This window comes from Pongo abelii, chromosome 14 (genome assembly GCF_028885655.2).
Source record: "Pongo abelii isolate AG06213 chromosome 14, NHGRI_mPonAbe1-v2.0_pri, whole genome shotgun sequence".
In the NCBI taxonomy this organism is placed as follows: domain Eukaryota; kingdom Metazoa; phylum Chordata; class Mammalia; order Primates; family Hominidae; genus Pongo; species Pongo abelii.
In genome coordinates, this window is record NC_071999.2 from 115,477,282 (window position 1) to 115,504,731 (window position 27,450).

General features: G+C 39.0%; 1 long non-coding RNA gene across 1 annotated transcript; it reads right to left on the bottom strand.

The window, feature by feature from the left end:
* Positions 1-298: 298 nt before the first annotated feature.
* On the bottom strand, positions 299-27,450 carry LOC129049599 (uncharacterized). The gene is made up of 4 exons (XR_008512825.2): positions 27,297-27,450; positions 9,184-9,310; positions 7,176-9,101; positions 299-1,618 (listed from the first exon to the last, which is right to left on the bottom strand). It is a non-coding gene; the product is annotated as an uncharacterized LOC129049599 (long non-coding RNA).

The window sequence follows — 27,450 nt, forward strand, 5'->3', positions numbered from 1 at the left end:
CATTAAGCAGTGGCAGCGAAATCACCAGAATAAAGCCAAACCTCTTATTTCTCATAGCTTGCTGTGGTCAGCAGATAAGCATCCCTACATCCAAACTTTTGAAGTTGCTCACATGCAGTTTGAAAACCAGGAGCCATAGATAATTAGAAGACTTTGGGAACCTCTGCAAGCACTTTTTTTCTAGAAAATGATTTAGTGAAATATTCAGGCAAAAAAAACTTTTACCAATTATGTTATCTAAAAATAATTGTTCTGTTCAAAAGACCGGTATGACGCTCCTTCTTCCAGATGTTGAGTAGATGATGAAGTGAGATGTATTGGTTATCTATTGCTGTGTAACAACTTATTCCAACACTTAACTGCTTGAAGAAGCAGGTAGTATCTCATACTTTCTATGGGTCAAGATTGTGGGAGTGGCTTTGCTAGGGTCTCTGGTTCCAGATCTCTCCCAAGGTTGCAAGCAACATGTCATTCAGGAAACTTACAATCATGGCAGAAGGAGAAGGAGAAGCAGTCATTTCAAGGTCAGGCTTGGGGAGATCTGCTTCCAGGCTCACTCATGCAGCTGCTAGCAGGATTGCATTCCTTTTGGGTTGTTGGATTTTGGAGGCCTCAATTCCTTGTTGGCTGCTGGCTGGAAGCACCCTCAGTTCCCTCCACATGGGCTTCTCCACAGGGCAGCTTGCAACATGGCTGCTGGCTTCCCTCTAAGGGAGTGAGTGAGAAGCACCACAGAGCAGGACAGTGAAGGGCATTCTATTAATACTGCCATGTTATATTTGTCAGAAACAAGTAACCAGGTCCACCCCACATTCAAGGAGAGGAGACACAGGTCCTGGATGAAGAGGTAGTAATTATTGGGAACCATCTGAGGCCCTAGTGGGGTCCTGGTAAAGCAACCACTATAAATAGAAAGTCCTTGCAGCAGCTAACTCCAATTCCCACACCCTGGAGTGACTTCTGTTTCAGTGAGCTCATAAATCCATTGAAGTTTTCTCAGTTGAATGTCAGAGAGGATGCAGGAATTCCATCTCTGTTTCTCTCTACTGACGGTGCTTGCCAGTGCAGAGATGGTGTATTAGTCTGTTCTCACACTGCTATACAGACATACCTAAGACTGGGTAATTTATAAAGAAGAGAGGTTTAATCAGTTCATTGTTCTGCAGACTGTACAGGCTTCTGCCTCTGGGAAGGCCTTAGGAAACCTACAATCATAGCAGAAGGATAAGGAGAAGGAGGCACTGTCTTCACACGGCCAGCAGGAGTAGGCAAGGAGGTGCCACACACTTTCAAACAACCAGATCTCATGAGAACTCTATCATTGGACAGAACTATGGGGATGGTGCTAAATCATTAGAGACCACCCCCATGATTCAATCACCTCCCACCAGGCCTCACCTCCAACATTGGGAATTACAATTCAACATGCGATTTGGGTGGGGACAGAGCCAAACCATATCATTCTGCCCCTGGTCCCTCCCAAATCTCATGTCCATTGCACATTTCAAAATCATGTCTTTCCAACAGTCCCCCAAAGTCTTAACTCATTCCAGCATTAACTCAAAAGTCCATGTCCAATGTCTCATCTGAGAAAGGCAATTCCCTTTGGCCTATGAGCCTGTAAAATCAAAAATAAGTTAGTTACTTCCAGGATACTATAGGGGTATAGGCATTGAGTAAATGCATTCATTCCAAGAGGGAGAAATCAGCTGAAACAAAGGGGTTACAGGCCCCATGCAAATCTGAAACCCAGCAGGGAAGTCATTAAATTGTAAAGCTCCAAAAGAATATCCTTTGACCCCTTGTATCACATCCAGGCTACAGTGATGGAAAGGGTGAGCTTCCAAGGCCTTGGGAAGCTCCACCCGTGTTACTCTTCAGGGAGCAGCCCCCCCAGCTGCTTTCATGGGCTGGGATTGAGTGCCTGTGGCTTTGGCACATGGGGTAAGCTATTAGTAGAGCTACCATTGTGGGGTTTGGAGGACAGTGGCCCTCTTCTCACAGCTCCACTAGACAGTTCCCCAGTGAGGTAGGTCTCTGTGTGGGGACTCTTAACACCACATTTCCCCTCCACCCTACTCTAGTTAATCTGTGAGGTTTCTGCCCCTGCACCAGACTTCTGCCTGTACATCCAGGTGTTTCTATACTTCCTCTGAAATCTAAGCAGAGGCTACCAAGCCTCAATTCTTGCCCTCTGTACATCCACAGGCTTAACACCACATAGAAGCCACCAAGGCTTGGGGCTTGCACCTTGTGAAGCAACATCCTGAGCTGTTCTTTGGCCCCTTTTAGCCATGGCTGGAGCTGGAGCTGGAGTGGCCATGATGCAGGGCGCCTTTTCTGGAGGTTGTGCAGGGCAGTAGAGCCCTGGCTAAGGCCCATGAAAACATTCTTTTCTCCAGGCCTCTGGGCCTGTGAAGGGAGGGGCTACCATGAAGAGCTCTGAAATGCCTTGGAGGCATTTTCCTCATTGTCTTGGCTATTAACATTTGGTTCCTCTTTACTTATGCAAATTTCTGCAGCCAGCTTGAATCCCTCCCCAGAAAATAGGTTTTTCTTTTCTACTACATGACTAGGCTGCAAATTTTCCAAACTTTTATGCTCTGCTTTCTTTTTAAATAAAGTTCCAGTTTTAGATCATCTCTTATTTATGCAGATGAGCGTTGGCTTTTAGAAGCAGCCAGGGCACATCTTGAATGCTTTGTTGCTTAGAAATTTCTTCCACCAAATACCCTAAATCATCTCTGTCAAGTGCAAATTTCCACAGGTCTCTAGAGTGGGGCAGAATGCTGCCAGTCTCTTTGCTAAAGCATAGCAAGAGTGACCTTTGCTCAAGCTCCCAATAAGTTCCTCATCTCCAGCTGAGACCACCTTAGCCTGGACTTCATTATCCATATCACTATCGGCATTTTGATCACAACAATTTAACAAGTCTCTACAAAGTTCCAAACTTTCCTTCATCTTCCTTTCATGTTCTGAGCCCTCCAAACTGTTCCAACCTCTGTCTGTTACCCAGTTCCAAAGTTGCTTCTACATTTTCAGGTATTTTATAGCAATGCTCCACTTCTCTGATACCAATTTTATGTGTTCGTCCATTCTTGCACTGCTATAAAGACACACCTGAGACTGGGTAACCTATAAAGAAGCAGGGTTTAATCAGCTCACAGTTCTGCGGGCTGTACAGGCTTCTGCTTCTGGGGAGGCTTCAGGAAACTTACAATTGTGGTGGAAGGTGAAGGGAAAGCAAGTGCATCTTCACATGGGCAGCAGGAGAGTGAGGGTTGGGGGAGGTGCCACACACCTTCAAACAACCAGATCTCATGAAAATTGTATCATGAGACAGCACTAGGGGAATGGTGCTAAATCATTTGAAACCACCCCCATGATCCTATCACCTTCCACCAGGCCCTGCCTCCAACATTGGGAATTACAATTCAACATGAAATTTGGTGGGGACACAGAGCCAAACCATATCAGATGGGATGCTCTTGAATTGAGTGGAGTGAAGGAATGGAGACTCAAACTGAGGTAACTAGATGGCCAAATTAGAAAAGCTAGCAAGAAATTAGAAAATTAGAAAAGCTAGAAAATAGAACAGAAGCAGCAACATGCAACAGAGGGTAGGATATTTGGGGCAAGCACAAATGAGTCCTGACCATCGGATGGTTTCCAGGTGTGGCCTATTCACTCCTGTGTCCTGAAGGAAGATATGGTAAGTGATGGAGACTCTGATGGGATGGAAGAGGGGGTTGGAAATATGAGCAGGATGGAAGCAAAACAGAAATGAAGGCAGGGTCTGATGTGCATCAGCCATACAGAGCAGTGTCTCCAAGACAAGGCTGAAGAGAGGGAAATGGGATCCGACCTGCAAATGTGGTGAAGGAACAAGCTAGAAAACCATCACCATGAAGCTGACTCATGAACAGAGGTCCCAATTACTGCCTGCAAATTGGAGCATGATCATAAGGTGAAGGCCCTATGAAATCTTAGTACCTTCAAGTCTTTTGAAAGGGGGACCAGACAAGTAATCTATCTTCTTAGCTGAGGGGGATGTGACTCTTCCCATTTTATTTTTCTGATAAAATCAATGCAGTGTATGTAAAAATACTTTTGGGCTTTTTTTTTTTTTTTTTTTTTTTCTTGACAGAGTCTTGCTGTGTTGCCCAGGCTGGAGTGCAATGGCGCAATCTCAGCTCACTGCAACCTCCTCCTGCCAGGTCCAAGTGATTCTCTTGACTCAGCCTCCTGAGTAGTTAGCTGGGATTACAGGCATGCACCTCCATGCCAGGCTAATTTTTGTATTTTTAGTAGAGATGGAGTTTCACCATGTTGGTCAGGCTGGTCTTGAACTCCTGATCTCGTGATCTGCCCACCTCAGCCTCCCAAAATGCTGGGATTACAAGCGTGAGCCACCGTGCCCAGCCCTAAAAAGCCATTTTTCTAATCATTGAGTTAATAAACATTTACATCATGACTTGAAGGAGCAAAAAAGATTGCAATTGAGCATGTAAAGGAAGATTTTTGCAGAAGAAAGGGTAGCAATACAACAGTCAGCAGATGCAGGTTCCATTAATGTGACTGAAACACACACAGAACAATGTTAACATAGTAAAGCAAACACTGTAAACCTTAAAGTGAGGAGGCTGAGTTCCATGTGCATGTGTGTCACCAATAAGCCTTCTGACCTTAGACAAGCCACTGCATCTTTCTGCTGCCTTAATACAATGAACAGTTTTACTACCTCAACATTTCTTTCAGCTTTAAGTATTCTAACCAACAAGCAAAGTTTTTTAAACTTTCTCCACATTAACTTCCTTATCAAAATCTGTAAGATGGAGTAAACGAACGTGCATGTCCTTCTAAATGATAAACTCAGTGGGATGCACGTAAGGGTAGTTTGGAGGGGTCACTGGATGCAGCAGATCTGAGGCTTAGTGTGCATGGGGCACTGCTTTGCATCCAACCACCCTACACTTGCACCCTAATATGCTTTTCTCTGGCCAAAAGCAGGAAAATCTTTTTTTTTTTTTTTAATTGAACTTATCTCATTTCTTCCCCTCAAACATAATGCTTTAATCCTTCTTCTATAGTTGAGAAAATTGAGGCTAAGAAAGGACAAGGCAGAGGTCACCCAGCATGAAGTTGGATCCAGGGCTCTCTGTTTCCAAACTTTCCACTTCTCTGTATAAAGACCAGTTGCCAAACCTCTGCCCCACAGGCAGCACTCACAGCACTATCTGTGCATGGAGGTTTGGCAGCCTCTCTGAAAATAGCACATCTATATGATTTCTATGTTTCCTAAAGAAATTACTGTTTGGTGAATCATGCTAATGGAGAAAAGACAGTTGAGACAACCTCTAGAAGGAGTCAACTGTTCATGGGATTTCGGCATTCTAGAAGGTAGGAATAACCAGCCATGGAATGAGACTCCAAAAGCATCCTGAGTGTGGCCTCCCATGGCTCCCTTCTGAGAGGCAACTCATCTTCTGTAGACTGCAGAGCACACGCACATTGCAGCAGGTTACAAAGACTGGTGTGAAAATTCCCCCACGTCCCTTAATATGATACCAAACTCCACTTGCTTGAAATAACTTGGAGTGGTCAAACCTAAGGAAAAAGGTAAAAAAGAAAAACGAAACAAAACAAGTTCTCATCCATCTCAAAGGGATAAATGGGATAAGGGTTATTCATTTGTTTTAGTTTTGCCTTATTTTGTTGAAAATCCATTTGGGAAAATAAGTTAAAAACGACACTAGAAAAAATGCTGTGAATTCTAAAGGTCATTGATTTCTCTTCTCCCTGGGCTTGCATTTTCACTCTAATTTTGGGGGGTTGTGACACTGTTGCAGGTTATAAATTGTACAGATAAAATTCATGTCTTTTTTTTGTTTTCTGCACAACTCGCAGAATTTCAGTAATAGTTTGTTCTATGCTAGTCTCAAGTCATATTGATATTTTCATGTGTAACTATTCCTGGTTCAAAATTTCGATCTAAAATTTGTTTACAAGTTTTTATGTTATACCTAATGTGGACTTGGTTTGAATTTCCATGCCTTAATCAAGAATAAACCTTCCCATGGCTCCTATCAAGCCATTAGTGCCAGATGAAATGAAGTAAAAACAAATTTGCTACCAATGAATTCGGTTGACTTGTAGCCCATGCTTTCACTGTAATCTCTAAATAAGAAAACATATTGCGATATATTACCTTGAGAAGCATACTACTGGAAAATAAATCAAAGAAAAGAATATTCCAAAATGTAGTACTTTGCTTTCAGCTGTCAGACCCACGTTTACTTTTTGGACGCTTTCTTGCTTCCTGTGGTTTATTGTTGGGTGTTTTTGTTGTTGTTGTTGTTGGGGTTTTTTTATTTTTTATTTAATTTTTATTTTTTTCACTTTACCTCTATTCACGGCCTCTTTATATCCTCTCCCTTTTATGACAGTTACAAGAGTACTGTTCACATATCAAAAAATGTTTGCTCACTCAGAATGGTGACCCGGATCATTCATTGGATGAGAAGTGATGCCCCAGGACTGGGTAGCTGTTGAATGAAGGGGTCCCTACCCCCTTGTTGAATGGCTATCTGTGGTGGGCCTGCCAGAAGCTGGTGGGGCTGCAATGCGGCCGGGACTACTCGTTCCTCTCGTCAGCCAGATGAAGAGGGCAAAGAGAGAGCAGTGAAAAGAAATGCAGTTTCACTCTCACCGTGGATTAGTCATTTGTGTGAGAATGAGACTAAGTTAGTGAATGCATTCTCCTTGCATTTTCAACTGAGAAGTAGGACTGATACTTTGGTAAGAAATTCACATAGAAGCCCACTGAAGTTTTCTCTGTGCATATCCTTATCCTTTATGTATGGATCACCTAGAGCAAGTTCATTTATTCACATTTAAACATAGATTTCTGAAACTCCTCTGCACATTTGGCACAGAATACATGTTGATGTTACAGTAGGGAGAAAAACAGAATAATTCCACATATAACCATTTAAGAAGTGGTGCTGTCAAGCACTATGAAGGCGAAAGTATGGGGCATAATAAAAATTTAAAGAATGAATCTGGTTTGCTTAGAGGAGTCATGGAAGTATTTTCCAAAGTGGAATTTATACCGAGACACAAGAATCAGTGAAAACTGGCAGGTGAAAAATGAGATGAATGTAAGACTCCATTACCGTGCTGGACGTAGACAGTCCCAGGAATGGGAAGCTCAGATGTACTCTCTTCTTCTAAATGACTCTTCCCTTCTAAGTTCTCAAAAATCCTCTGCATACACCTTCACTGCAGCACCTGCCAGCTGGTGTCATGATTTCTGTCATTCTCACTCAACTGTGGGGATGTAAGAAATCTTTGTATGTCTCAGATTCCAGAACAGTCCTTGGCACACAGAGAACAGCAATATACTATTAATGGATGAATAAACCAAAGGGTGCATAAATGAATGAATGAGAACCGGTTTAAGAGTTTTCAAGATATCAGGCTGTGACACTTATGGTATCACTTATGATGTCCGCATTATCCCAAATTTCTAAAAACAATGTAACAAATATTTGTTTAACATGTAAATCATTACATAAGACTTTTGATGGATCAGAAAATGTGGGGGAAAATCCCTTAAATGTGGAATACAGTGGCAATAGAATTGCAAAGGATATCACAGCATAACATGCATGCAGGAGAGCCATGGCCAATGGGGGGGCAGATCCCACAGCACTCCATGGACACAAAGGGGCCCCAGGACTCCCTGAAGGTGCTTAACTGGGATACCCTCATAGGAGAAGCCAGGTGTGCAACACAGACATCTCCCCTTTTCCACTATTAGCCAAGCAGAATATATAGGCTCAGCACATGTTGAAAGGCTCATTCAGAGAGAACGACAGGACCCCGGTGCTGTGTTCTGAATGTTGGTGTCCCCCGAAAACCATAAGTTGAAACTTAATATCATATTAAAACATGGGACCTTTGGGAACTGAGTAAGTCATGAGGGCTCCACCCTCATGCATGAGATTAGTGCCATTAAAAACGGGGCGTGCATGAGGTCCCTTGCCCTTCCTGACATGTGAGGATGCAGTGAGAATACACTGTCTTCAAAGCAGAGAGCTCTCACAAGACACCAAACTTGCTGGTGCCTTAATCTAGGACTTCTCAGCCTCTAGAGCTGAGCAATACATTTGTGTGGCTTATAAATTGTCCGGTCTATGGTATTTTGTTATAGCAGCCTGATATGGTTTGGCTGTGTCCTCACCCAAATCTCATCTTCAGTTGCACTCCCATAATTCCCATGTGTTGTGGGAGGGACCCGGTGGGAGGTAATTTGAATAATGGGGGCGGTTTCCCCCATACTGTTCTCGTGGAAGTGAATAAGTCTCACAACATCTATTGGCTTTATCAGGGGTTTCCGCTTTTGCATCTTTCTCATTTTCTCTTGCTGCCGCCATGTAAGAAGTGCCTTTCACCTCCTGCCATGATTCTGAGGCTTCCCCAGCCATGTGGGACTGTAAGTCCAATTAAACCTCTTTTTCTTCCCAGTCTCGAGTATGTCTTTATCAGCAATGTGAAAACGAACTAATACCCAGCCCAAAGAACTAAGGCACTTGGGTATCCAGGCCCCACTGTCCATTAAGACTTGCCAGGAGGCAACGGTCAGCCCTCGCATCTCTCGGTGAAAACAATGTCAAAGGGAAACCACGGCAGCACATGCCACCCCTTCCCTGAGGTGGCAGCACAAACAAATTCAGCACAAAGTCTAACTGCCTCGGCACAAAACGTGAAAGCAACAGCAAGGGTCACCAGATACTGGAGGGAAAAAAAAAAAAGACAATAACTTCAACACAAGCATGAGATTCTGCCCAAAGAACATCATCATCAGAGCAGCAGAACACTGTTGCATGTGGTCAGTAATTTTGGTCATAGCTTTCCAATTTGGCAGGGGAGGAGCTGGCTCTGGAGCTGGCTTCACTGTTCTGCAGGCATCTTCTTGATTTTGTCCAATTCAACATCTCTTGTGGCAGTCTGGTCCTGTAGTACAGGGATCTTTCCATAAGGCTCAGTCTGGAGACCACTCTTCAGCCCCACTTAAAGACTGTAAACCATTGAATATCCTGTAAAAAAAAAAAAAGTGGCTAAACTAGCTAGAGTTGACTGTTTCTTCACTTGGACTTCCCTCGATACAGTAATTGGTACCTGAGGTAGCTGGAGACAACAGACTGCCGGGGAAACGGGAATCTGAAATGCGTCCGAACTGGTTAGATTTGAAGGCAGTAAAGTTTCTGCCAGCATTGAAGGATGAGACCCTGGCAGTCCACAGTATCTGGTGGTGAAAGAGATACTTAAATTATCCCCTGTGCTTGTGGGAAAGTCAGAAAATGAAACACTCAGGACTTTTCATTCTCAGCTCATGATGTAGTCAGTGGAGAAGGTAACATTTGTGGCTTTAAGGCTATCTTATCTCTCATAGCTATGAGGCAAGCACAAAAATAAAAATTAAAAAAATCAGCATCTGATCCTAAGTGTGGAGTTTACAGACTCACAGGGCTTTTAAGATTAAGACATTGGTTGCCAAAGGGCTGGGCGTGGTGGCTCTCGCCTGTAACCCCAGCACTTTGGGAGGCCAAGGCAGGTGGGGCACCCTGAGGTCAGAAGTTCAAGACCATCCTGGTCAACATGGTGGAACCCCGTCTCTACTAAATATACAAAAATTAGCCAGGCATGGTGGTGGGTGCCTGTAATCCCAGATACTCGGGAGGCTGAGGCAGGAGAATCGCTTGAACCCGGGAGGCGGAGCTTGCAGTGAGCTGAGATTGCTCTATTGTGCTCCAGCCTGGGCAACAAGAGCAAAACTTCGTCAAAAAAAAAAAAAAAAAAGACATTGGTTGCAAAAATTTGGAGCCCAAAGAACTGGGGCAGGGACTAGTGGGCAAATTTAATTACTCTGAATACCCAAAGATCTCCAAAACTTTGAACTTCTCCAGCCACCGAGAGATGCTCTTTCTTTTCTCATGGTCCTATTCCTGCCTTATCTAAAGACCATAGAATTAACTCATCTCGGTGAATTTCCCAGGACTGCAGAGCTCCTTGGCCTTGGCAGCAGATTAAAATCACCTGGGATGTTTCAAAACTTCTAGTGCCCAAACTACACCTCAGACTAATCAAGTTAGAATCTCTGAATGTGAAACCCAGACATCAGCATTTGTATAGTTCCACAGGTAATTACAAGATGCAGCCAAAATTGAGAATCCCTGTTGTGAGGGGGTTCAGTCGATCCTACGTCATCCTCTACCAACCGCTATTTCTTACTACCTTCCCTTAATAGCCTTCTTGGGCCAAACTAAGCATAATTACAATTTTTCCACACTGCCTATTTACCTTCTATGCATTGTTTTCTCTGTGACATTTATAGCCATCTGACATGTATTTTTGTGCTTGCTTTTCTAGTACATCTTCTATGTTTCTATGGTAGAATATAAGATATATTCTACTGGGGTTGCCAAATCCATCCTAGTGAGCAAACAAATTTTGTCTACTCTCCTATGTAAGATAGAAGTAGGGAGGTAGGTGAATTCACAAACAAAGGCTAATGCTTAGTCTAGATAGTCTGAGACTTGGAAAAAACAAAATCGGAAGACTGGTGAAAGGAAGATGTTTGTGAAATAATTATGAGACTGGAGCCTTCAAAATTGAGTCACATGTGAATATTCTCCAAAAGAACTCATTTTGGAGGATGTTGTGCAAACCAAGCCCACTCTATGGATGTCAGTCAGCCTCATTTTTTAGCTACCCCAAAGATATTCTCAAAAAGACTTGAACAAAGTGGCCATAGCAAAGATGATGAAGATCAAGCATGGCTTAATACACGTACTGCTGCTCAGAAGGTCTTAGGAAGTTGCTGAAACTTCTAAATGCCCAATCTTCCAAAAGATGACACCAGTAATGAATACCTGTTATGACCTCAGGGTTATATCTGTTATAACCCACAGGCACCAGCCTATAATGTTTAATTGACCTTGATGGATTAATGAAAATGAACCTCTGCAATCATGGAGGAGAAGATGAATCCTCACTTGCATTGACACATTCTGGTGGTGAATTTGTCATCCCTTCTTGCCAAGCTTTTTCCAGCAATACCATCCATAAAGTCACAGAATGCCTTATAACCGTCTTAGTATCACATAAAATTCTTCTGACCTAAAGCCTCATTTTATAGAGAAGTGAGGATGCTGATGACTGATGCTCATGGTATCCACTGGCTTACATTACCCAGGAGCATTTTGGCCTTGAAAAATGATGACATGGCCCACTGAAGACCTAATTATAGCACCAGCTGGTATTCAACACCGTGTAAAGAAGGTGTGTTGTCCAATAAATTGAAGTTTACTTCCTCAAACAGAGACAATATATAGTACTGATTCTTCCATAGCCAGCACAGATGGGTAAGGGATCCAAGGATGGGAAATGAGAAGAACAGCTAATTCTCACACTGAGTAGCATGCTCACACAATCTATGTGATTTCAACATTGGACTCTACGAATATAATGACTTGAGATCCAAGGAAGAAGTCCTTCCATTGACACCCAGGTCACATGTTCATGGTGGGTCCCTTATAACCCTAGACCAACAGTGGATTCTGTGTAAAGAGTCATTTGTCTTTATCATCAAGGGAAAATGCAATGTAGGAGGAATACGTATGGCTTAAATTAAAGGGATTCTATAGTTTATATCCTACTAAACATATGTCCTGTGGTGTAAGTTAAATAATAGAGTACAGTAGGTCTGCAATAATTAAGGTTGGGGTGCTTCACAAGGGAAGAATCCTCTTTGCCCAGAGCAAAGGAACGTGGAAGAGATCATGGAAAAAGCAAGTCATAAACCCCAGTGCAGAAGTGCCGTATTAGCTCAAAACAAGAACGGAAGCTGCTATCCATATGGTTTGCTTGTTTTACTATTTGTGTGTACATATATGCACATAAGGAGGAATACAGAGCAAAACATATAGGAGGATAAAATAGAGGACTGAAAGACAGATGATGACTAGTAGATAGATGAACAGATACTGGAACACAAATTGGAAAACTACAGTTTTCCTTATTTTTTCTGTTTTCTTTCCTGTACTCCTTTTATGTAGAGGTATAGTAAGTCTAGGTGTCAGTAATATTTACAATCAAATTCATAGGTTATAAGATACTGAATCATGTTGTGATTTAAATGGAAGAAGATCATCTGTAGGTACACTACAAGGCTCATGAAATGTTGGGTCTACTTTCTGAAGAAAGAGAGAATTGGTCTCTAGACAGGAACATGCTGTTGTTACTACCGTTGCTTCAAATTTAAGAATATAAAAGATACCAATTTCTTACCTTTCAGATTTATAAACATTCAAAAGTTCACTAACATGTTCTGATGGCCAACACAAAATGCTACAAATACTATGTAAGGCAATTTCATCACATCTAACAAAACTTCATGTGCATTTGACTCTGCAATCTCATTTCTACTCATTCATGTTGAAGGGTGCCTTTTCAAATCTAAAACAACATATGCACATGGTCAACCATTGCAGTATCATCTGCAACAGCAAAATATTGGTGACAATATTCAATAATAGGAAACTGATGGAATAAACTATGATATCTCCACACAGTGTTGTACTATATGCATCTGTTTAAAAAGAAGAAAGGAAGATCCTACAGCTTGATAGGGAGTGATTTCAAACATCCATTGTTTATTGAAAAAAAGCAAATTGGAAAAGAATATATGGCATATGCTATACTTTATGTCAGAAAAAATGAAAACTAAGAAGACTATAAATCCAAACCTCATGAAATATTATAGAAGACCATTGAAAATGGGGTGGAAGTAATAGAATTGGGAATAAGAAATCTGAGTATCATTTTTTACATAATTTTTGACTTTTGATGCACCTAAATGCCTTATATATTAAAAAGTACAAGTTAATCAAAATAATAAGTAAACTCTAAAACTAAATAAATACAGATACAAGTGAACTAAGATTTGAATCAAATTACTAACCATATCACATATAATAAAAAAATTAATTCAAGTAGCTTTTGAACGAGTGTTTTAACTATACATCTTTACTAGAATATAGTTTAAAGAAATCTTGAACATGTTGACACCATGGTATTATTAAAATTATTCTGAAGCTATTTTGTATCTATTTCAGGGTTGAACAAATGAGTTTCTATGTTGATGTTAGGTATCTCCATTCTCACTGTAGGAGAAGGGAGATACAAATATAGAATGAGGAAAGATGAGGGAGAAGCCCATGGTTTCAGATTTGATTTGAAGGTTTCAGAATAAAGCATAAAAACATCCCTTGCTCTAGCCTCTGAACGCACCTGGAAATCACAAACCCCATTAGCAGTGCATGCACCTCACACACAGAGCTAGGTTGCTAAATGGTGGATTTCACCTCTGGAGCAGAAAGAATATGCGGTAAGCCTGGAATAGCTTGTTGAATCAGAAAGCAAGGAAGTAGTCATGTCAACAGAAAACAGGAGCTGGCTTGAAAGGTCTCCCATTGGCCAAACCAAGGACGCTTCATATTAAATTTTTAAGAGGAACACAAAATAACTGATATTGACGGTTTACATTTCAAGCAAGTGGAGAAAAAAATTAAAAACTGAAAATCTAATCCAACTAAATAACAAAGAGGCAGGAATTAAAATATGAGTACGCAATTTAGGAGCAATGTGGATTAAAAGCGAGAATACCAGAATTCTTCGAACAAACAAGAAATCATAGTAAATGTGAGTAGATACTCACTTATGAAAAGGTGGTGAAACTTAAATTGTATTTTAAAAAGAAGGAAGAAAAGAAGGAAAGAGAAAGGAGAAAACAAACAGCTGAAACAGAATTTAATGTCAGAACATGGTATAATTTCCTTCCCATATGCTGAGTGTTTGAGCATGAAATATTTATTGCACTGACATGACCCTCAGTATGCCCAACAATAAATGAAGAGTAATATTTATATCTGCCATAGGAAGTAAAAATGAGTAGTAAATGAAATGGTACAGGTGAAAGTAGTAAACTGTGCAAACATTAATTATCATTATTCTATCTAGAGTTACTACTACTTTGTTACTTAACTATTTATGGCTCTCTAATAGCAAAAGAATACTTAACTTTTGCTTTTCTTAAGTGATTTAAGACAGCCCTGAGGTAAAGAAGACAAAAGAATAAATATGCATCCCATTTGCTCTCCTATTTTACTTCAGGAAAAGATAAAATTAATAGACCAGTCATCATGATGAGCAAAGAAGTCTGATATGCATTCATCCATAGTGAACGTGGACAGGAGCTATAGGAATCTGGATGCTACTTTTGGCTTAGTAGTTAGCTTGCTATTTTTGGAAAGAGAGAAAGAGTAAGAGAGACAGTTGAGGACAAGGAGGTGAAAGGCTGTGTAGTACATTTCTAAACAATAGCTTTAAAATGTTATGATTCTTATCATAAGGGGATAATTGATGCTTTTAAAAAAATGAGATAGAATAGCCAAAAGATTGTTTTGTCCTAATCAGAAAGTATAAAAGATAGAGAAGACAAGTCTCTAATCAGAGGGAAGAATGAAACTTACTCAAAGTAAAATAGTGAATTTTATGAATATATACATAAGTTTACAGAAAAAAATACCAGAAAAGTGACTTCAAGAATCAGCTGAGATAGAAACGTATGCTCATCATCTTCAAAGTATGCACTGACACTTATCCCCTAGACAGCCATTTCTTTTTGAATGATGACAATAAAAATGATTTGAAATTGGGAATAAAGCCCTCCCCCTAATGATTTGACAGTGTTAGACCTTGCCTAGGGCAAGCCTAAGGAAAAAGACAAAGAAACACAATGAATTCAGAGTGCCAGAATTTATCAAAGTCAAAATAGTGTCTTCTTAAAAATGTAAGTAAGGCTTAAAAGATGATATAATAGAAATGAACATCTAATCTGACCAAGTGAATTAAGGGGGAGGTATGGAATCTGTGAATGCATATTTCTTCCAGAATAGAGCCACACCAGTGAAGGTGTCAAAAGATACTTTGAAATCTAAAATTAAGGCAATAATTGTAAAATGAAATTTAAGACATGGTTTATGAGTCTATAAAATCTAGGAAAATCATGAAATCAAATCAATTAAAAAGGCCCTTAGATGCTGCTGCATTGCACATTTTAAATACACAGACTGCCATTAAAACCATTCTAATTAGACAGATAGTGTCACTTTTTTCAAGTTTATTTGTTATGTACTTGTTTCATCTATAATGACCTTTTCCCTCTGATTATTCTGAGAAAAGAAAAAAAAATATTCGAAGTGAATGAGCTGCTACCTGATAATTGCAAAGGAAAAACGTGGCTTCTTGATGCAATCAATTAATCCATATTTTGAGCACTTATGACATGGTAGATTACATGGTTTGGCTCTGTGTCCCCACCCAAACATCATCTCAAATTATAATCTCCATAATCCCCATGTGTTGAGGGAGAGACCTGGTGGGCGGTGATTGGATCATGGGGGCAGTTCCCCTACACTATTTTCATGATACTGAGTGAGTTCTCATGAGATCTGATGGTCTTATAAGCAGCTCTTCTCCCTTCACTCATTTGCTCTCTCTCTCTCACCTGCTACCATGTAAGACGTGCCTTTGCTCCTCTCTCACCTTCCTCCACAATTGTAAGTTTCCTGAGGCTTCTCCAACAGTGTGAAACTGTGAGTCGATTAAACCTCTTTTCTTTATAAATTACCCAGTCTCAGGTATTTATTTATAATACAGTGTGAAAACGGACTAACACAGTAGACTTGCAGGAGTCCTGCGGTTCACAAAACCAAGAAGTCCAGAACTCCAGATCATGGGTACGTAACAATCTGGACTGTTGAGTAAAAGAATAATAGCAGGAAGGCTATTGTTCTAGACCAAAATCTAGCCATTATGAGAACATGTTGCTTGGAGATGAGATTAAATAACTGATAGAACACAGAAGAGGAGGAAGGGTACATCCCAGTTTGCCATGTGCCATGAAAACTTCGGAGAAGTGGAGATGAATTACGACTGATGAGATAATTTAATGCAAAGAGCCAGGTAAAACGTCTGCAAGCATTTTAAAACCATGTATGTGGGACACCAAAGAAGAAATAATGTCCCTTTGAATAAGCAATTAGAGAAATGCATTAACAACTAATGAAGGAGTGAATTATTTTGTGCGAGCTCAGATGTTTTTTAAGCTACCTTTGGTGGTTTTCATCCATCTCCTCATTTAATCTCACCTCAGGGTACCAAGTGTGTTTCTGTGCTCCTCCCCTGGCTTTGTCTGAGAAGACAAGTGGACCTGGTTCATCCAGATCTGAACTCCCCTTTTTGCACTAATCCCAACCCCAGTAGCAACAAAAATGCTTTCTTTTTGACCAGATGGAAATCTGAGGCTAGCCTAGGACATGACATGCATTTTAATCCAATGACTCAGCATAGGAGGACTGGATCAACCCAACTGTAGTGAAACCAGGTCTCTCTTTCCTGCTGTATACATTGGGAGGGTGATCAAAATCTGTCCATCCTATTTTAAATCAGCTGTGGGTCACCACCACACTGTTTCCATGAGGTTATTCCTTGTTCATCATCCTCTAAGGCGTTTGCCACAAGCAGCAGTAAAAAGCACAAAGGACAGAAAGCCCTCTAAAGGAGAAAATGAAATGCAACACAGCCAGCTCACATACTTTCCATGCCACAATCCCCACCGCCTGACATTCCGTTCTCGTCAATGAGGAAACAATAGAGTGTACAGCCCTGTCACTGTCGCTATTAATAACTTGGAGGGCTTCCAGAACCACACGGGTTCAGGGGAATATGCTGTCCTTAGCAGTCACATCAATGCTTAGGTATCTCTTCATGAGACTGTGCCTCTGTGTCTCCTGCCTGCCATGTGTGAAAGTTCTAATTTTCAAGTCACACATAAGCCCTGATTAGTGGTGATAAGGCAATAAGGAGGACTGGTTTTTTTGAGACTATGAAACCACAAAGAACTCTGAGTTCCAAAACACTCTATTAGCACTTTCCAGTCCTATTTTAGAAAACCAATGGGAAAAATGTAAAATGGAGTGGGCTGGGAAATTTTTTCATCAAAGTATAATTGTAATTTTAAGTAGGAGTTTTGTATTTAAAGCCCTTAATGGCAAGCGTGATTAAGAGAAGCTTGGCTTCACTGTTTACAGCAAACCTTGATTAAATACAAACAAGCAAATGAAACAAAAAAGAAAAGAAAAGAAAAATGAAAAGAAAAAAATCTTTCTGGAGTGTCCTGGGGTCCTTAGCCAGGAGAATTATCTTGGAGGGGAAAAAAAAATCCATGGAGTCAGCCATCTGTCTCTATCCCCTTCCTTCCTATTTTCTTCAATTCTTTGTCCATCTGTATGATTTGCCTACACTGGTCTGTCTTTTGAATTTCAGCTTTTCAAAAAGCAGATACCACACCAGCTTATTTTATTTTCAGCATCTATCACTGCAGGCTTTATTAAATGTTAGGGAATAATAAGACCTATTATTGCACTGCGACTCCCTGGGATTTTTTGTAAGTCAGTAAGGCCCAGTGTCATGTGTTTGCATTTTCTCTGGGCTGTAGATGCCAGGAGACCAGGACCATTAAAAGAGGAGGGAGAGAAAGGGAAGGTTGGCAGGTTATTATGCACTCTTGGGGGTTTCTTTCCTACAACGCTTTCCCCTGCTCCCTTCTGTTCCCGCTTCTATAAAAGGAGTAAGCACACAACAACCGTCATATAAACCAACATCAGAAAAGCAAAAAGAATTCATCTGTCAAGAAGAAAGAGAAAATCTGTTACGGTTACGAACGGTTATAGCAAAGTGAGTAAGGAGTAGAATGTTGGCAATAAATGGGAACTTATTTTATTGCAGAGGGTCCAGCTCTGTGCTGAGGGAAAATCTGCAAAGTCTTAAAGAAGCAGAAGCATGATGGAGTGAGTAGGTAACACTTACCTGACAGCCTAACACATGGCACTTGGTATTTGGGGAATGAGTCTGTAGACAGGCAAGGCTACAGAGAGCAAACTCAATGTCGCTACATGAATTGGAGAAGGGTGTGTGGGAAAGTTCACTCTCATGGAAAACAGTTCTTATAATTATGAAGTAGTTTCATTGTTCTGATTGAAATTGAGCTGAGTTTACTGCCTCCCCCTTCTCATTTTCTTTCTTCATCTTTCTCCCACTTCTCTTCCTCCATTCCCTTCCCTTTCTTCTTCTTCCTAACTGCACATACAAGTAGCCATCGTCTGCTGCATAGTATCATTAATTCAAAATGATCTTTCTTATTTCAAATATGAAATGTCACTTTGAATTCATGTGAACTATGTCTCCTATCATCCTTTTTACCTGACAATAATATAAGGCCATGTGTGACTCTCTTTACTTTCTTATGTTCATGGCTTTTAAATAAACTCTGTTTCTCTCTTAGAAAACCATCTATTGGAGGGTGGTATCAAGTTCTCCCTAGTTTTGCACTTTGCTTCTTACCACCTCTTCCTCACCTATCTTTGATTTGGTTTACTATTTAAAAACAACTTGACTGTCTCCTTCTCTGGTGATTTTCCAACACATATCTTTTCCCCACCTCTAGATCATGCTCTAGATCATGTGAGGTGCATCAATATGTATAAGTTATTGCACTTAGCATGTGAGATTACAATCTATTCATTTGTTTTGTATTTTGGTGAGTAGAGGTGTTGTAACACTGGATTATACAATTAGGAGGGAGGGGCACTTTTAAGAAAAGGAATACAAAATTATTAATGCAAAATTTGATATATGACAGAGATTTCTGCTTCTGTCCAAAAGGGAGTAGAAAGACTGGATTTATCCTCTTGCCTGAATAAAAAAAAAAAATGACAAAATATATACAACAATGGTTTTCAAGACACAGGATATGAGGCAGCTGTCCTTGCGAGAGAGAAAACAAATGAAATAAGCTCCAGAGACTGTCCAACTTCTAGCCCTGAAAATTTTACAAACCACTGATCAGGAAAGGGGAGCTGAGGTATGTACTGGCGGACCCTCTGAGTTGAGTAGGAGGAGCTGGAAGACCACAGTGACTACAGTTCACAGGACAGGCCTGCAAAAAGGGAGCTCTTCAGGGTTGCAGAGGGCACCCTGGGGTCCTCAGATGATTAAGGACATGTTTCTGCATGTGAGAAAGCCACCCAACGCTGGGAAAGAATCACCCAAAGGATTAGTGGTAACATTATCTGACACTCACAAAGGTCAGAGAACAATGCCTCTTCCCTTGAGCTAGATTTGACAATGTCCTGATTCTCAGGGCACTGGGTAGAGTGCATTGAAGTGTCTTGTCTGAGTGAAGGGGGATAATTAGCCTAAACTGAGGACTACTCCAACCCCTCCCAACAATTCTTAACAGAAAGAATCAGTTTCCTAGATAATTAACCATATACTAGAACCAAAATGAAGAATATTTATATAAATACAGAAGTTTATAGCACCCAACAAGATACAATTCATATCTGACAGTCAATCAAAAATTACCAGGCAGAAAATACAATCATTAAAGAATAGAAAAATCAGTCAACTGATATTGATCCAGAAATGACACAGATGTTAAGAATTAGCAGGCAAGAATATTAATACAGTTATTATAACTATACATTCAAAAAGTTAAGCAGATATATGGGAGACATAAAAAAAAGAACCAGTTCCTAATTCTACAAATGAAAGCTGCAATATGTAGGATGAAAAATACACTGAATGAAATTAATAGCAGCTACGTATTTAGAAGAAAAGTTAATGAGTTTTAAGAAATAGGAATACAAACCATTCAATATGAAATATAGAATAGAATTTTTTTAAAGTGTGGTAAAGAGTACCCATGAGCTCTGAGAAAACTTCAAGCAGCTTAAAGCACACGAAATTTAACCCCCTAAAAGGGAGGGAGGGGGACATACTGGAAGATAGAATACCTGAAAATTCTCTACCTTTGATGAAAATGAGAAACTTGCAGGTACAAGAAGCTCAACATACTCAAAGAATAAGAATCATGATGAAAACTGTACCAAGGCAAATCAGAATCAAATTGTGCAAAAACGGTGATAAAGAAAAAAAATTAATAGCAACCAAAGGAAAAAGATTCCATGTAGAGGAACAGAGATAAAGATGATTGCAGATTTCTCATAAGAAGCAATGCAAGTGACAAAAGAGCTGGGAAACATCTTCAAAGTACTGAAAAAAAAAAGTCAATTTAGAATTCTGTAACCAGCAAAATACCTTTCAAAAGGAAGCAGAAATACTTTTCCAGACATACAGAATCTGAAAGAATTTGTCCCTAGCAGAATGTTAAAGGAAGTCCTTCAGGCAGAAGATAAATAATACAAAATTGCTACATGAATCTACACAACTAGATGAAGATCACTGGAAATAACTACATGGAAAAATCTAGAAAATATTTTTATTTCAAAAATCTCTTTAAAAGAAAATTGAATTTTTTTAAATGCTATGGTATTGTTGGATTTATAACACCTGTATAAGTATAATGTATGAAAACAACAGCACAGGCCTGGAGAGGAAAAATGGAAATAAACTATGGTAAGATTCTCTTGGTATGTGTAAAGTGCCATCATATCATGGATGTTAGACTGTGATACATCAAAATGCATACCATACACCCTAAATATACCACTAAAATAAATAAAATGTTATATTTATATAACATTACACATATTATCACATGCCATTATATATATAACATTATTATATCTATATAACATACCAGATAAAGTAGAATTATAAAAAAATGCTCAATCTAAAAGAAGGCAGGAGAAAAATGAAAAATTAAAAAAAGAACAGAAGGACAAGTAGAAACAAGTAGCAAGATGGTTAGTTTAAACCTAACCATGCCAATAATCACACTAAATGTAAATGCTCTAAATATCCCAATTAAAAGATGGAAATGATCAGATTAGGCAAAAAACCAAGACCCATCTCTATGCTACATAAAACAAACACACATTAAACATAGACAGTAAAAAGTTTAAAAGTAAAGTATAAAATATACATTATACTATAACCAATAAAAATAAAACTGAAGTGATGGCATTAGTATCAGATAATGTAGATTTCAGAGCAAAGAATATCAAGGATAAAGAAAGTCATTTAATCAAAGGCTCAATTCATTAAGAATAAATAATAATCATAAAACTTTATGCACATAGCAATAGAGATTATAAATATACAAAAGCTGCAAATTACATACTGACAAAGGTGTTAAAAGAAAAACTTTAGACAAATTAACAGTCTAAGTAAGCAAAGAACAATTCACGATTGGGCACTACCCAAACCAGAATAGGTTCAGAGCAACTCCAGGGTAGCCACATAGTCAGATAATATTTACAGACAGAAAAGAAAAGTGATGTACAGAAAACAGAAGTACAGTCCAGAAACAACTGGATTGGTTACAGCTCCTAACATTTGCTTGTTTGAATATGGTTTGAACAGCTGGCTGCCTGTGAGTGGCTGAAACTCTGTGATTGTATAAGAGTAGGTTACAGTCTGTTTACACATCCAGTTAGGTTGCAGCTTACTACGTCCAAGCGTTAGTGCCAAACTTAAAATATGTAAGGAGGCAACTCCAGGCTAAATTTAATTTAACAAGGACATGCATCCAGAATGTGTGTGGAACTCAAACTCAGTAATAAGAAATCAAACAGCCCAATTAAAAAACTGGAAAAAAGATTTGAGCAGATACTTCACCACAGAAGATACGTAAGTTGCAAATAAACACACAAAAAGATACTCAACATCAATAGCCCTAAGGAAAAGAAAAATTAGAACCCAAATCTGATGCCACTATACATCGATTTGAATGAGTAAAATTACAGATTGTTAATATCAATTATTGGTGAGAATGTGAAGAACTTAAATGTTCATACACTGGTGTTAGCTGTGTAAAATGGTAAATTACTTTGGAAAACAATTTAGAAGTTTCTGAAAAATGTAAACATACATCTGTCAAGTGATCCAACCATCTCTCTCCTTCATATTTACCCAAGAAAAATGAAAGCAGATGTCTATACAAAGAGTTGTATGTGAATGTTAATAGTGGCTTTTTTTGGTAATAGCCCAAAACTGAAAACAATTTAAATGTCCATCAAAATGTAAATGAATAAACAAATGGCTGTCCATCCATATAATGGAGAGCTACTCAGCAATAAAAATGAATGAATCATTGATACACACTACCACGTGGTGACTCTCAACATAAAGAGGCTGTGGGAAGAAAAATAGACCTGAAAGAGTACAGACTCTATTATTCCATTTATATGCATTTTTAGAAATTGCAAACTAATCTATAACGACATACATTGGAACAGTGGTAGCCTGAGGACAGGGAAGGGGTGGATTGAATTACAATGGGACCTGAGGAAACTTGGGGGCTGATGAATGTGCTTTGTCCTTTGATTGTTTTGGTAGTTTTATAGGCATATACACATGTCAAAATATATCAAATGATATACTTTAAATATATGCACTTTATTACATGTCAATTATATTTAATTAATGTTCTTGGAAAAAGAAAGGGAAAGATTAATTACAGGGCTTAGGAAAGAGCTATTGCAGGTGACAAGGCATAGAACTTAAATTTTAGAAGCTTAATAATAAACATTTCTGTTTACATATCTGTCTATCTTGTTAGTAAAGCTTCCAAAACATTCATCTTTGTATCTCTGGGCCTAGCAGAGTTCAGAGTGGCTTTATTTGTACCTGCCCAAAACTGAAAACAGTTTAAATGTCCAGCAAAAGTTAAACAATAAACAAATGTTAGACTATCCATTTTGTCACGTGATAATTGTTCCATTAATTCTTCTAACTAACTGGTTGACCAAAGAAACCAATGCTTAATCTCTGGGTGGTATCCAAGGTCCTGAGACAACACCAGACAGAAAGTGAATGCAGGGTTGTAGAAGAGACCTAGAGATTGAATGAGTCAGCTTTTTATCAAAGAAGCAGAGCCACTAGAATATAATAAACCCCTCCCTATGAAAAGAATTTGATTTAGGTATTTAATCTTGGGTAACTGTAGGGCTGGTTAAATGTTTATTAAGAGACCATTTCTCAGATTTCTGGTTCTGCAGGTTGAAGTCAGCAGGCAGACAGTCGAGAAAGGAAAACATAGGTGGAGTGGGGAAGACAAGACCAACAGGAAACACCCAGGATGAGTGGACTCCACAAAAACTGATGGGAAACCTCCACTTTCTCACTGCCCCTAATCCTCCACCCTTAATAATAGAGATGTCTTTCAGGAGAAAGTAATCCCTTTGTCATGGAGAAGAAAAGAAAGGTAATGACAATGGTCTTAATCACACATTCCTTGTTTCACTTGTAAAGTTTTAAAAAATGCATTCATTGGCTGGGCGCAGTGGCTCATGCCTGTAATCCCAGCACCTTGGGAGGCTGAGGTGGGCTGATCACAGAGTCAGGAGTTCGAGACCAGCCTGGCCAATATGGTGAAATTCCCTCTCTACTAAAAATACAAAAATCAGCATGGTGGTAGGTGCCTGTAGTCCCAGCTACTCAGGAGGCTGAGGCAGGAGAATCGCTTGAACCCGGCAGGCAGAGATTGAGCAAATATCACGCCACTGCACTCCAGCCTGGGCGACGGAGTGAGTGAGACCCCATCTCAAAAAAAAAAAAACGCATTCATCTAGTTAGCACCTTGTCCACCTCATTATTATCCAACATTGATCTTTTACTCAACTGCTTTTCTTATCAATCATTATTTTCAACTCTCTCAAAGTTTAGCTCTAACACTCTTTTAGCATGTAAGTGTCCAGGAAAAGTATGACTTCGTAATTTTTATATGCTACACAGTAATGCTTATAGTTCTGTGGGCCCAAAACCTGCCTTTTGTTTGGGACGTTTATTTAAAGAGTGAAAGCCCAATAGACACTTTTCGTCTGACTGATTGACTAAAGGCTCTAAGGAGTGTATTGGGTCTACAGAGCAGCCTCATTTCCTATTACTGTTTGAGTGGTTGCCAAATTTAGTTTGACTCCCTTATCTGTGGAGCCAATGAGATTTATTCAAAGTAATATTGGGAGTTTTCTGGATCAATATTGCTAAGTGTTCAATGTCAAGAATCTGTGGAATACCACTTGGAAATAGGTTGATTTGAGGAAGCTAATTGGTTTCTTCTAAGCTCCTTGAATTAATGCTGCCATTATTTTTCAACTAAAATTCCAGTTCTAATACTTCACAAGGGCATTTTATGAGCTCATTACAAGACATAGGGTAAGTGCAACACATGAGAGGTCATTTAAATGACTGAAAAGATGTAACAAGAAACACCTGAAAAGTCAGAATGACCAGGTGACATTGTATTTTCTTCTCTAACATTAGTTTTTCTTTTTAAAATCATATTCATGATACAATGAATATCCAGTTGGAAAGAATCACAGAATATTGAAATATGTATTCCCTGTACTGAAACATATTCAAAATAGTTTTTCTCATATTAAATGCATAATTTGCTTTTCAATTAAAGGGCCTGAAATATGATGCAATGACCAAGTACTGCTTATTAGGAAACTGATCAAATTTTAAAAGGTAGGGGGTGGGAGAGACAAATTCAGTTTGGAAAGGAAAACTGGTAGGTTTTGGTCTGATTAAAACTATGAACTGTGACTTTACAAACCTTTTTTCTCCTTTACCCAAAGTGCCAAAAACAAAGCTGTATTCCTTTGATAAAGATTTCTGAAGACAAAAATAGCAATGTTGTTTCTTCAGAAAGTCAATAGTTTCTCCTAATTGGGACTACGGAGCTTACTGTCAAGGAGATCACAATGTCTGCACCAAGAATTTTCTAGGTAATCTTTTGTGGCTAAGTCTCAAGAGCTTCAGAACTGGCAACAAGACTCAAAATGCTGTGAGAAGAATATCTCCCATAATTGGATTAGCACAATTTTCTAAGTTAGAATTAAAAGAAATTTTTCTTAAATATGGAGGTTCTGTTAAGTTTGCTAAGCTAAATCATTTAATACTTTTTCCAGAAAATGGCCGTTTGTTATTAGGGAACTTTATCTTTTTTGAAGAAGCATGAAAATTCCAGGAAGGAATTCCAGAAGTGCTGAATGGGGATGTTTGTTCAGTGAACCACTTTCTGTTCTGGCAATCCATTGAACGTCAATTTCACATCCCAAGATTCTCAGGACAATAGTGATTCTTTACATTGGCAGTCTCCAACACGGGTAAAACCTCTATGTTCTGCTGCATACACTCGTTTTGACACAATATCTTTGATCTGTACCAAAATTATTGAGGATAAGTTTGATGAAACAGTATCTGATGTGAAAAGTTGAAACTTTTTATAAAAAAGTAAAATAAGCAGGAAATGAAATATAGATATTAAAAAGGAGACAATGAATTCAGAGTAAAAATAAAAATAATTCCATGATAATAAGATAGCATACATTTTTGTTTTAAATTTTTTTATTACACAAAATGGCAAACATAAATAACAGGATAGTAAAACAAAGCCTCATACACCTATACCCTAGCTTCAAAAATTACCAACTCAAGGTGAGTCTGGTTTTGTTCCCACCCCACCCGCTACTCTCCTTTACTATTTTGAAGAAAATCCTAGTCAGCATATCGTTTCAGTTGTAAATATTTCAGTATTTCTTAAATGGATAAAAGCTTATGAAAAAGAAATGACCATAATATAATTGTCACATCTAAAAGTTGGTAATTCCTTATATCATCAAATACTAAATTACTGTTCAAATTTCCAAATGTCTCATAAATGTCATATGTTTTATAGTTTGAGTGAGAATCTAAATAAGATCAACAATTACAATTAGTTGATAAGTCAATTAAACGTTTTATAATGTATTGGGTCTCTTCCCTCCATTAGGTTTTTCTTGTAAATTATATTTTGAAGGAACCAAGTTGTGTACCTCCTAAAGTTTTCTTGGTCTGAAACATGACATTTTTTTAAAGTAGTGCATCCAAGAAGAAGTCATATCAATGCCCACCACTGAATTTCAGGTGCCCACTCGATTTTGAGTTCACTAATGGTATTAAGAGAAATTTTGTTTGTCATTGAATAATTATTTTTACAACATTCCTGCTATCTTGTTAGATCATCTCAATCATTTTGTTTTTGGTCAATTTTGTGACCCATGAAGAAAATCATATAGTTGTCAATTATCTCTTGAGAGTTACTGCCATGGAGTATCATGCTAAATTTAAATCAGGTATTGTGGCAGACACAATGCTATGTTTTCATGAAACTCCATCCCATTTTTCCCTCCATGGGCACACAAGGTCTACAATATCTAGCCTCCATTCTAATGTGACGCCATATGACCAGCTCCTGGCCACTGGGTGTGGGCAGAAGCCATGTCCTAGCCTGGCTATAAAAGCCTCTGCACATTTGCCAGCAGTCTGGCTCCCACATGGTTAAGACAGTAAGATCAGTGTCTTTAATACACACTAGGAAGGCAGCTGCTGACCCACATCAGACTGGAACAGGAGTGAGATGTAAAGCTCTGTGCTGCAGCAGTTGAGTCTGGGGATTGTTACCACAGCATAGTCGAGCCTCATCTATCTCAATCAATACTAAGATTGTTAGACTGAAATAGAGACTGCATCATTTCCAGTCGGGTTGAGAACATTTCCAAACTCCTATTTGAGTAAGACTCTCCATATAAATCTCATTTGGACTTAAATGAGCCAAAACAGAGATTGAAAATAGACAATACATATATAGGCTATAGAGTTATTTTTTTTCATTGATTTTATTTTTTTAAATAGTAAAATACTTAAATATTTTCATCACATTTACTTTAAACTCTAAATGCTTATTTGATGTCAATATATTGAAAGGGAACAAAATGGATACTGGAAGTAGGAGCGACCACTCCTTCAGTTTAATATCAGCTCAGCATAGAAGAAAGCATCTTAGCTAAATGTTTGATTTGAATGCAATTATTTTTCAGCATTGAGAGGAGTTTTTGGCCAAATAATCTACTACTTTGAAAAAGATAGCCAGAACCCTTTTCAATAGAAGTTCTTTCAAAAAGCCAGAAGGAAAAAGTGTAGGAATCATTGACGGTGGTAGAATTTTGAGTCCATGCCCATACAACCCAGGGCCTCTCTGTCACCTGAACGGATTTTCTGAGACACCAGGAGTGCCCTCTGGGCCACTCTTTAAAAGTCCATTCTTATGCCCACCACAGGCCAATCTCCATAAATCCCACTATGTTATTTAACCAAACCTGTTCTTATCCTATCTTGTTGATGGTCAAGTAGCCAGGCAATAGAGATGAAAAGATAATAAGCATTTCATCCAAGTGAAACAGCATAGGTTCACAGGAGTTTAGCATGGGCAGTCATAGAGATCATGTGACCTAATTCCTTTATTACACAGAC